This window comes from Parus major, chromosome 1A (genome assembly GCF_001522545.3).
Source record: "Parus major isolate Abel chromosome 1A, Parus_major1.1, whole genome shotgun sequence".
Classification (NCBI taxonomy): domain Eukaryota; kingdom Metazoa; phylum Chordata; class Aves; order Passeriformes; family Paridae; genus Parus; species Parus major.
This window is the reverse complement of record NC_031773.1, coordinates 27,711,764-27,724,053: the sequence shown is the minus strand read 5'-3', so window position 1 is coordinate 27,724,053 and position 12,290 is coordinate 27,711,764. Positions and strand designations below refer to the sequence as shown.

The following is a 12,290-nucleotide window of genomic DNA, read 5'->3' as shown; positions in this document are numbered from 1 at the left end:
GGTTCACTTCATAGTGGCTGAATATAAATAAATTTTAAAAAATGGGGGTGAAAATTGCCAATTCTAGAAGCATGCATTGCATATGGCCATAGATTGCATTAGCACTTATTCACTTCCATTAAATTCTGGTACTTTTTTCAAAGCTAGGCGTTACTATTGCAAGGCTATCTATGTACCTGAAGGAATTCATCCTCCTGGGCTAGCTGCTAAAAAAAGCCAGGATGTGCTGGCAAGCCCAGGTGGGTGTAGCTTAAGCTCACCCCTTGTACTCAGACAGTATCTGAGTATCAGGTGTCAGGTATTGTCAAGCTGTTGCTATTTCAGCAGCTGACAGTGCTGTGAGGGCTTAGGGATCAATGGATGCTGCACAAAGGTCACTCATGTCAAGGGTACCAATTGAGTGTCTTAAAACAATTTCCTTTGTACTGTTTGCTTCTTAGATAAGGATTTTCAGTACCACAAATAATAAAAAATACTTTGATCCCAAAATATCCTTATATGTTAAGAGTCTACAAATATTTCTGTAAACACAGGTTGTGCTGCAGTTGTGTACATATGTGTTGGAGGCTCCAGAATTTTCTGTAGTAGTGTCATGTTGATGAGATGAAGCTTGCTATTTAGGGGATTTAGACTGATTTTCCCTGTTGTAGCTACAATTAATTATCTTGCCAGTTGGTGTGGACAGGATAATGACTGCTAGCTAAGAAACATAATTAACTGGATTTCTATTTGAATATTTGTTTAACTACGATCTTCAATATTATCCTACTGAACAAATAGATACATTGCATCTTGAACAGACACTGCCTGCCCACTTGGCCTTAAAATTCCAGTGCAGTGGAGATGAAGAGAGGGAAGGAAGCACTTCTATATTTCCAACCACCCAACCCTAAGCATCTGTGGAGAAGGGAATACTATTTCATAGTATCATCATAGAACCACAGAATGGTTTGAGTTGGAAGGAACCTTAAAGCTCATCTAGTTCCAACCCCCCTGCCATGGGCAGGAACACCTCCCACTAGACCAGGCTGCTGAAAGCCCCATCCAGCCTGGCCTTCAGCACTCCCAGAGATGGGGTGTATCAAGCCATTGCAGCTCTTTGTGTGCCATTGTCCAGCCAATTTCTTATCCTTTCAGATGCCTGTGGGTGGTGACTCTGCTAGGTCTGAGGTTTTTATTGAACTAGAACTTCTTGCCTAATCTTTCTGCTCAGTTTATACCTGAGTATCCATAATCACAAGAGTATTTGGCATGCACCTGGGAAAAGTGCTCTTGAAGCTGTCTTCCTGACCACCTTTTGATGTGGCTTGGATGTGTCAGTGTAGTTATGATAGCTAGCTGCTGACCAGGAGCGGGACCATCCCTCTCAGTGTTCCTCCTGTTCCATTCCTAACACTGACAACCAGGCTCAACTCATCCTGCATTAAACCAGTTCTGGGAGCTAAACCAGCAGAGGAAAAACTAATCATGCTTACAGGAGAGGAAAAAAAAAAAAAAAAAAAAGGAGAGGGGGGGAAAGAAAAGTTTGTAACCTCTAGATCAGCATTCTTCACTCTGTTAAGCAGAACGCCTCTTTGGGTTTCCCAAAAAATGTGCTCAGTTGTCCCATTGCCCCCCAGCCCCAGGAAAAACCATCCATCTTTACCCCACACCTTATTTTGTCATACAGAGTTACATTGATGTTATGAGGTAAAGTTTGTACTAAGGGTAAAAGCCCCTTAACAATGATTTTTATTTGCCCAGGCATGTAAATGGGGGATGGTTTGTTGCCCATTTTGGAGTAGTGGGGTACATTGCAATGCTTCCATTGGGAAACAAGAGATTTTTTTATTTTTTTTTTAATTTTTTTTTTACCAAAATGCCAGCATATGGAGTTTCACAGTGCATTTAAGAAAGACATAGGAGTAAAACCTTTGTGACTCTCATTGAAGGAACTTCATTTACGTGGGTGACTTTGTTTCTTCCCTTTTTAAGAAATTTCAGTGTCGGAGAGCATAAGAGGAAGAGAAATACAAGTATCATTTCTATTTTAAGGCAACACATTGCAAAACTAAGTGTTAGTTCTCAAGTCAGGGTGTCATTTGGATGCTGCCTAGCCCGCTCCAAGCCTTTTTAAGTGTGAGGAAAAAGAAACCTTACACAAATCAAACTACAGTAACAGTAGTGGCAGATTAGATAGAAGAACAGCAAACCTTTGGTGAGGTAGAATCCTGTCCACCTTTGTTTGCTGAGCAAGAAGTGAGAGGACTGTTCCCAGGCTCACCTGGCTCAGAGAATTATTTAGCCATTGATCTTTCTATGCAAAATACTGAAATACTTATCATATTTTGGTGATGCCTTTTGGTAGAGTTTCATGGTCTTCAGTCTTGGCAGCTCATCAATCAGTTAGTGTCTCTTGCAGCTGCTGTAATAAGGAAAGCTAATAAAGGTGTAATGTATCTCATTATGCACCTGACATTTTTGCATCCTTCTTGCATCACTGTCTGCCTTGAGGTTGACCTGTGGCATTAATTTGGTAAAATAAAATAATAGTTAATATAAGTATTGTCCTCTTCCTTGTATTTGTAGTGTGCTGTACATATAGATTCTGGAAAACAGCAGTGTAGAACTGTATTATTTTTGTTATTATTATTATAGTATTAATGGGTGCCAGCTCTTGGGTTAAATGTCCCTTTGTCTCCATGTATGAATGTTGACCACAGCAGAAGACCCACAGAGTTCATACCATTATCTTTTTTTAATCTAAACCAATTTAGATAAATGGTGAGGAGTTCTTCGAAGACAAGGCCTGGGAGCAGAGCTGACACAGAGAAGATGACATTCACCATCCGCACAGGCACAATGCTATATTTGGCACAGTACTTGACTGAAATTCCCTCAGTAAGCACACAGCACATTATCACGAGCTCTGTGACACCTTCCCCACTGCATAATGGTGTTTGTGCTGGGGTGTTATTAAAAACTCAGGCAGCGATTCCACCTGTGCCAGCCCCTGCGACTGGCAAAGCACTGCAGGCACCCCTTGTTGCTGTGCACTTTGCTGTGCCTCCTGCAGCCTGGGAACGGGGCACTGTCTCTATCCAAGGGTGCTAGTGTGCTAGGGGAGCCCTACTCACACCCCACAGCTGCTGGTTGCAGTGGGCACCTGGGTGTTTTCTTGTGCCCTGTATGAATGTGGGCTGCACCGAGCCAATTACGATAAAATCAAGATTGCTGTCTTCAGAGGAGCCTGTGGGGTTAAGAGTTTCCAGATACAGCAACAGACCTGTTGGTTCAGGAGCAAGTCCTAGCCCGATCTGACAAGGAAGGGCATTTTAATGAAATTTTAATTCTTTGCTGCTGAAGCAAAGTAGGATCATGGTTTTAGAAGGTGTGTTGGTCTTCAACTCTGAGAGCATTAAGGAAAGGAAGTAAAATAAACCTCTTAGTCAAGCATTCCCAACACACAGCAGCTTCTGCCAGCCAATCCTCAGGCCATTTATAGCTGGTGTAGCCCTCCAAAGCAAGCAGTAGTCATTGTTTCCCGCCTTGATGCCTGATTGCTTGATGCCTCAGCAGATCTATGTACCATTGACAGGTGAAAATAAAAATGAGCTATTATTATTTTTATTATAAGTTTAGTGCTTCTTGATTATTTCCTGATCTGTTACCTGATGTCAGTATTGCTATTGGGTGTATTGACTGAGGCAGGCAGAGAGAAGACAGGCTGTTAGGATGACTGGGAATCACAAAGCCTTGCTGGCCAAAAGTCATCTTATCCTTGTATTTTTAACTTGTTGCATTTCATACACACGGTTCCATTTAATCCCTGTATCTCTTTACTGCATGTCATCTCTTGTGTTTTACATGTATGTCTCCCACAGAGGTGCTTTTCTCTGGATTTTAAATGTTATCTAAATGTTATTTTAAAACATTATTTAAAGATTGGCAAAGAGTCAGACTTCGGAGCCTTGAGAAGTCGTGAGATGCTGCCTCCACGCCCTTTCTCTGCAACCTCAAAAAAGAAAATAAGGAAGACGCCAGTGAGTGGCACAGCTCAGAGGCCTCAATACATTGGTAACACCCCTGTTTTGCCTCTGCTCCCAGCAGCACATGGTGATCCACTGTTGGTGCCAAACTCCCCGACTTGGGGGGGCAGGAGGAAGCAGGGTTGAACAGGGAGAAGTTTCACCTGTGCCTGTAAGTGTGGGGTGGCCTTTGCCTGGTGGCTCACTGGGGTCCTTCCAGGTTTGTGCTTCACTTCAAGGACATCCCATGTGTTGGGTGTCTCCTGGTGACTGTCAATAGTGATAAAATTGTGCAAACTGTTCCCATCTATGAAGGCATACTTCCACACTCATAACCTGTGAGAGGAAACCTAGGGCTGGGTTTGGCAAGGCATTTCAGTGTCTAGAGGTGCAGGTGGATGTCCATTGGGGGTTTCTGAATACACAAAGGCAAACATGCTTAAAGTGCTCTTGGAAGTCAGGCCTTTTTTATACACCAGCTAAGCAAGTGTGTGCAAACAGCTAGTTTTTCCAGCCTCACAGCAATCAGGCATGGTTTTTCCTTGTGCCAACACTGGCAGGTCTAGTGAATTAGATCGGTATTCTTCTGTGGGTTGGGTATTCCAGTAGATCATTTCAGATCATGATGAAATTGCTTTCCTTATTCTGGTCTTTTGGTTCCCTTGGGGCATAGGCCTAGGGCCACAGGGGGTGGAAGAGACCTTGGTGCTGTAAATGCATCCTAGAGTTCCCTATGCTGTAGCCTTCAGGCAGGACCATACATGGTCGAGTCATCATCCCTAAAATTCCTGAAGGGCATACCTGTCTTCATCAGACATTGCTTTGACTTGTGCATAACCACTGCTTGGGGAGCAGTTCTGACTCCTGCTCCATGGACTCTTCCTGTGCTGTCAGATACATGGAAAACCTTTCCTGCTTTATTTAAAAATACAAAGCCTGGGTTATTTGGGGGAGTTTTTACATTGATTTCTCTGAAAGAATCATTACTGAATTTTTTTGTTGTTGTTTTTGTTCTAGTTTCTGTTCACCTTTCTGCATGCTTTCACCTTTCATAGATGAATTGTGACTTTTTATTTTAAATTAACATATGAGATGATACTTAATTAAATGTCTTAGGATGGAGGTGTTGATCATTAAAGGGTGATGATGTAGATGGTGAACTCCTCTGTTTATCCACAGAACTTGAGAAGTGGGTGTTGTGCCACTGTCCTACCTAGACAAGCTGCTTCTGAAGCACAAGAGGTTAATTTGTTTTCTGCTGCTTGGTCTCTCTTCTGTGACTGCCAACAAAGGTAGCAATTACCAGTGTTATCTCAGGGGATGTTCCCTGATCTGGCTAATTTGGAATGGGGAAACCACACTGACAACTCAGCAAATTTCTTACCGGGCAGAGAATATCCTTGGCCTGGTCAGTAGTACAAGAAAGTTGTAACCTAGACTGAATTTGTGCTACTACCTTAGGGCAAAAGGTTCCATATCCATTACAGGTCCCTTGAAGCATTTGGTTATTTGAAGGATTCACTCTACCCAGACACAGTCAAGGATGATGTTCATTCTGTAAAGGGCGAGTCACTTTGTGCCTTTTTAGCGGGTTTTTTTTGTTTGTTTTTTTTTTAAGGCAACTTCTGTGGCATAGTTTGTGCTTCACATAATGAGTATGTATGCTGTCATATTTGCTGTGTGAAAATAAAGAAGAAATCATACCATTTTGTTCTTGTGGAAGCAGCTGAAATCAAAGGAGGTAGTTCAGGAATGACTTTCACAATTTACAAATGCCTAAGGGGAGTTATGATAGCTGTTTCTTTAGCCTAACATTCAAGGGTACCTAGAATCGAGTGTTTGAGCTCTTAAACACAGCAATCTGAAATGAAAAAAAAAGAAAAAAAATAATGTTAAGATAACTGACTACCTGAAATAATTTAACAAGGGCTGTAGATGAATTTAACAGAAGTTGTAGTGGGTTTTTCATTACTGGTACTTTTAAATCAAGATAAAATGTTTTGTTTATATAGACAGGAAATATAGGAAGATCTTATGACCACATTAGTTCAGACTAGATCACAATAGTTGGCTTTGGCCTGATAATGTATAAGTGTATTGTCCAGAACAATATAGTAGTTTCTGTGCTCAAGTCACAAAAGGCCAGGAAAAAAATAAAAGCCATGTATCCAGCCATCTCCGTACACCCTCTGACACTTCAGTGTCAAGGAAAGCATTAGCAAAATGGGGGACATCTTGATTTTCCAGCAAAGTGAACATATCTTCTTTGGCTTCAATAGACTTTTAGTCACAAAACTTTGCAAACTTATCTGCAGCCTATGAGCTGGTTGTGCTGCAGAAGTTCCCAAAGGAGAGTCTCATTTTTGCAATTTGCTGTGCAGAGGCGTTGAGCCCTCAGTGTGGGGAAGCTGCTGAGAAAATGTCAGGCACTTCTGGAAAAGGAGTAGACAATATATGCAAATTGTTGGTATTTATTCAATCATGTAGTGGGGGAGAATAAACATTATTCCTGACATTTCCATTTTTGATTAATGATGAATGGAGCTGGCAGATGTTCAGCTGGCCGCCAGATGGGGTCTGCTCAGTCCAACAACCAGCATAGGAACAGTCTGGGTCTGAAAAAGCCAGCACTCACAAAAGCTCTGACAAAATCTCCGGTTTATCCAAGTGATACGCCAATTTTGACCTCAAAACGACCAAGCTGTTTAAGAATGGAGGCAGTACAACCAGAGAAACTGCTTGTGGAAGTGAGATGGGGTGTGGAAGGATGAGAGCTGGTTAGTTTGCTGGAGTTTAGCAGGTTTTCTCCTGCCGCAGGAGCCACAGACTGCAGCTTTGATTCCGTGTAGCTGCGCGGGCCCTTCTGCATTCCGCCGCGGTTCCAGGTGTAATGGTCGTGTCTCTGGGCACATCTCCTGCCTTGGTCTGGGGACCGGCTGTGGTAGTGTCCTTGGCCCAGGATGGGCTGTGCCTCCCGGGATCAGCTAGCCCGGCGCTGGTCCTGGTCCCTGGGCCGGACTGGCTGCCTGCTCCTAGCCATGGGGAACCAGCCCACGGGAGGAGTTGTGGAGGCTTCTCCCGGCTCGCCGTGAGACCGTGCCGAGGGCAGCCCCTGGGGAGGGGGTGCCAGGCTGAGGACAAGGACGCTGCTCTGAGCGCCTCAGCCCGCGCCCTGCCCGACAGGGCCGGCTTCCTTCAGCGCCCTGCGGCCGAAGCCATTCAAATCTGCAGAAGTGAATTTAAACCCATGCAAATTCGGTTCCTGAGGGAAGCGATAAGTGTCTGAGAAGCGCCCCGTCGCCGGGCCCGGGCAGATAAGCCGCCCTGGGCCGCGGGCCCTCGGCGGGGAGCGAGGGACGGGGTGCGAGGGGGCTGGGTGGCCGTGTCCCTCACAGCCGTGTCGGGGCTGGGAGTGCTGCCGCTCTGAGCCCGAGATGCGGCGCGAATAAATTCCCTTTGATAATGACTTCCCCAGGGAGACAAAGAGCGGGAGGGAAGAGGAAATTTGACCGCGGTGTTCACGGTTACATTGGCGGTGCCGGGGGGAAGCCGTCCGGCTGCCTTTGAAGCCGAACCACCCGCCTCTCGGGGCTTTTTATGCCTGCGGGGGTGGGGGAAGTGGTAAAGCGGGGGCTGGCAGCCTCTTAGAAAATGCCCCGGCGCTACTTCTCTGTGCCTAAGCTGGGGCTGGGACACCTCTTTCCCACTTGGAATGTGCCAAGGGAAGCAGTGATGGACGGCTGCTCGCTGAGATCCTCGGCTTCAGATAGGGTTTATTATTTTTATTATTTTTATTATATTTTTATCATTCACGTGCAGAGACCTAGAACAAATGTTTTCCCGTCCTGAGCCGAGTCCTTCCCGTCCGGCTGCGCGGGGCGGCGGTGGCCGGGCCGGGTCAGCCCGGGGCTGCGCGTCCAGGGTGGGGTGGGAAATCTATTTTGGGCGTAAACACCAACAAAAGCACGGTCGCCGAACCGTGTGTCCGTCGTGTCCCGAGCGCAGAATTTATTGCTTCTACAGGCGCTCGGTCCCCTGGGTGGGCAGGCGGCCGGGACGGCGACCCTTCCTGCCTCGGGGGCGGTGGCAGGAGACGTTCCCCCTTCCCACACTCCTTCCCCCCGCCTTGGGCAGCACTTCGAACGAAGATCGCCGGTGGCAGAGATTCCTCCCGCCGCCTGACGGAGGAGCGGTGAGGGGCGCTCGCCGGTGCGGGGCGAGTTCGGGGAGGAGCGCTGGGGAGCCCCGGCTTTGCCGCCCCGCGGGAGGGGACGGGGGGCGGCGCAGGTATCGCTCCCGCTGCGCTGCCAGCAGCCGGGACGGGGAGAGGGAGCGGTGGCGCCCGGCTGGAGGAGCCCCCGCCGTGCCTGGAGCTGCCGGAGCCGGTCCGGGTGTGCGGCTCTGTGCGGCCCCGGGTTCGCTGTGAGGCTGCGGCGGCGGGACGCGGGTCCGGTCTGCAGCCGGCATCGGCTCTCCTGCCGCCTCCCCGGCTCCGCCAGCAGCCTGGCCGCTGTTCCGGTGCCGCACAGAGGTAATTTGCGGTAACTCGTATCCGCTCTCCCTCGCGGCAGCTCCGCCGGAGGGGCAGAGTAGACGGGTGGGTACCGGTGCCTTTGCGCATCCGGCTCCAGAGCGGGGGGACCCGGGGGACTGGGGCTGCCTCTGAGCCACCTTAACGTCTCTGAAACTTGGTCAGGATGGAAAACCCCCCACCCGCCCTTCAGGGATCGATCTCTGCCTGATGAGGAAGGCACCGTCCCGGCTCCTCAGAGATGAGGGCGCGGGGCTGTCAGCGTGCTCGGGGCTGGGCGCAGAATTTTTTTTACTTTACTGGTTTTTTTACAGTTCCTGTCTTGTGACTTATTGAACACTTTCTTCAAGTGTTTTCTCTGGAAACTTGTCACAAATGAGGGCTGTGAGCCCTAACAAAGAAGGGTGTTGTTCGACAGCCAACAGGTGATGGGGTGAAACCTGAGTATATGTGTACATTGGAGTAAAGTCTGGCTGCTGTTTAAAATAGAATTTAAAAAATCAATGGGAGACTGTAAAAGGCAAGATTTCCTTCTTTCTAAATCTGTACACCCTCCTAAAGGGGTGGGGGGAGTATCCGTGAGAATACCTCTTTTTCGGCTGGAGGTTTGGGTCTTGCCTCATTGCACTGTGTGCTTGAGTTTCCATCAGCGATGTGCAGAGCCAAGGATAACACAACCAAATCAGATGTGTTGGCATGGGACGATGCTTTGTCACGGGGCTTCCTCCTTTTGCTAAATGCAGGCAGCCTCCCTTTGCAGTACAGCTGGTCAAAAGAAGATACCCTGAGAAAGATGGTCTGACTTCCAGTTGGAAGAGTGATCTTTGCGCTAGGATGCTAGAGGAGGAAAGCAGATAGCTCCTCTGTTGGTCTTTGTATACTGGCTAACAGAAAAGGATACTAGTTCTTCTAGGGTCCATCTAGAGGTCTTTTGAATGAACAAGTAGACTGGCTCTGTTCCTTCCTGACTGCTCTGGGTAGTTCATTACTCAAAAGGGGTCAGCAGCTGTGTGCTGGTGCTGATGCACCTTATCAGGACTGGATCCAGATTTCCCACACAGAAAGCTATGGAGCTCACTGAAAATATGTTATTTGTACTGTAGCTAGAGAATGGGACTTCCTGATCATGAGCGTAATGCATGTTGGAAATAGGCTTTTAATTAATAATAGTTACTTTATGGGGGTTTATTGCTGTTGTATTGCGCCCTTCCTCTTCTAATGTAGTTATCTTGCACCAGAGATTAAATAAGCAGGTGAATGGGCTGACCAAGCTAATCTTAAGTCGTTGAGCCTTCATTGTGAATGGATGCATGTGATATGCATCTTGTATCCCCTATAGCCTTGTTAACAAGCCTTCTAACAAAAAAGTTGTTAAAACAATTTGCCCTGCAGGACGGAGTAAAACAGCAGGGGGTGGGCAAGGAGATGTTTGTCTAACTTTGCTTACAAATCATGACCTCTTCTATCTGGTCAGGGGGAACATAATCAATGAGCTGGAAATCCTAGCATGGGGATAACCTTCATGTGGGCTTCAGCAACAACTTTGTTCTAAGTTTGATATCCCAGTATTCTGTGCACCCATAGTTTTGTAATTAGGAGTGTAGTTTGTCTTTGCCTCTAAGGAATTTATCATATGACTGTTTTAATTCATCGGTGGAAAAAAACAAAGTAATTGCTTTTCTTTTCAAATCAAATTTAGCTGTGTAACTCAATTATGTTATTCATAGTTGTCAACCTGCCAGTGAAAAACCTCCTTGTAGGCTATAAAGCCTTTTTTTGAGAGGCAGTATTTAAACAGAGCTGAAACCTCAAAATGTTCCATGGACTTAAAGGAAGGCAAATCAAAACAACACATCCTTGCTGTGTTTTGTAGGTGTCATGGCAGGAGTAAAGACCACCTTTCTAGTCATCCCTTGGAAAGCACTTATTTTTTCAGCTGTTGTTTATATTCATTTGAATCCTCCTTAGGATGTAATCATTTTAAACAGATCACTTTGAAGGATGAGTGAGGCTGGGGGGCAGGGAGGAAGAACCCTGTAGTTTTAAAATGCAAACCAAATTACACTTTAACGGGAGAGGAAGAAGAACTCCTAAACAAGCAATTGCTAAAATAGTTCTTCAGATAGCCTGCTGTTAACATAGGCTGGATTAGAAACCTTGTTCTCAGCAACCACACAGTATTTGTGATGTGGCTTTATTTATATCTGGTGTATTGTCAATCATTTTATAGCCAGCTTCACATTCACCCTATGGAAGCATTTTTCCTTTAAAGTGAATGATGTCCTTTGAGCTGTCCTAAGCTCAGTTCGTTGAGCTTTGTGGACCTTGCTTTGAACATTTCTAATCGCCTTATCTGGGAAGGAGAACTCTGATTGTAAATTACATTTGGAGGCAAGATGTGTTTTTCATTCATTCTCTATCAGCCAAACTTCCAAACTGCCCTGTATGACTGGAAACTGGACCTGTGGGTCTGTAGTTTCCTCTTGTTGGAGTTGGTGTGTGTGCTTTTGAAATGGATGTGTCAGAGGAGGTGCAGGCAGGACCAGTCTCTGCAGAAAAGCAGCTTTGTCTCTCATAACAGTGCCTTGTCTTCCTTCAGAATTAGGCAACACTCCTACACTTATGTACCTTTGCTGTGCTTAAGATCCTGACGTTTCCCAGTGCTGCTTTGTTCACTGTGAGAGTAGTATGTAGCCTTAGTGTTCAAAATACTCAGAAAAGTTAGTAAGTCATCATGCATTCAGATTTTGGGTTGTCTCCTTGTCTTTCAAGAGAAATTGGAGAAGTTGATCTTTGATCTTGTGGAGAGAGGGTTTTGAACAATCAATATGAATTATTACTCAGTTACTCGGTGTGCTTGTGAGTGTTGGGTGTTGTGAGAAGAAGGCAGGAGTACATTCTGCTCTAGTGCCCAGGCACTACCAGAGCTGAACCCGTCTCTGCCTAAATTATCAAATCTTCTTCCTGTGGGATGTGTTTGAGGTTGTGCTGCCTAATGAAATACTGTCAAAGATGTTTAACCTACTGACTCCTTTTATTCCTGGGATTTTGGGCAGGAGTCAGTTCTTGAAATAGAACCATTTGACCAATATGAGTTCTTTCAATGCCCTAAGGATTGGAAATACCAGCTTAGGTGTCAGTGAGTGGCACATTATTGCAAACCAGGCATCTGCCCCTTTCTGAAAGGAAATGGAAAAATAGATCATCTGCTGTTAAGGTCATCTTGGAAGAAATTTAGCTTCTCGACAATATTCCTAGTGACTCTATTCATAATACAGTCATTACAGTTTGATAATTTAAGAATTACTTGGATATAGGTGATGTGTGACACAAGTTGCCAAAGTGAGCATCCCTATCCATCAGCAACAGTGAACATCGTTGCCTTTTTTTCCTAGAGTGATTTCCTAACTGCATCACATTATTCCTTTGTCCCTCAATCCTCACACCCCAGTTTTATGCAAACAATAACAAAAATATGCATGACTTTACTTCCACCAGTAAGTGGGAAGAGGAAACAGTTCTGTATTCCTTATCATTTGTTTCTGAGAGCTGCTAATTCAAGGGATACAGTATGTACCAGGAAGCCTGTCTTTCTATTTTACATATATAGGACTGAGCTTTTCACAATTGAGTTTGGTTATACTTACCTTCCTTGAGGAAGATTGTAATATGGTGATGTTAATCTCGGAAGCTGTTGTGCTAACCTTTAGTTGTTCAGCTTGAGTATGATTTCAGACATGTGCCTGACAGCT

The 12,290-nt window shown here is 45.6% G+C and overlaps 1 protein-coding gene across 3 annotated transcripts in view; it reads left to right on the top strand.

The window, feature by feature from the left end:
• Window positions 1-12,290, top strand: part of PRICKLE1 (prickle planar cell polarity protein 1) — a 65,392-nt gene that overhangs the window by 42,088 nt on the left and 11,014 nt on the right. The window contains exon 1 of one of the 3 annotated variants that reach the window (XM_015628127.3): window positions 8,112-8,199. The exons of 1 other annotated variant lie outside the window; for it this stretch is intronic. The gene's annotated coding sequence lies outside the window, so the exon portion shown is untranslated. Of the gene's footprint in view, window positions 1-8,111; window positions 8,200-8,447; window positions 8,539-12,290 lie in introns of those variants that run through there. One more of the 3 variants, XM_015628128.3, reaches the window with a different exon arrangement.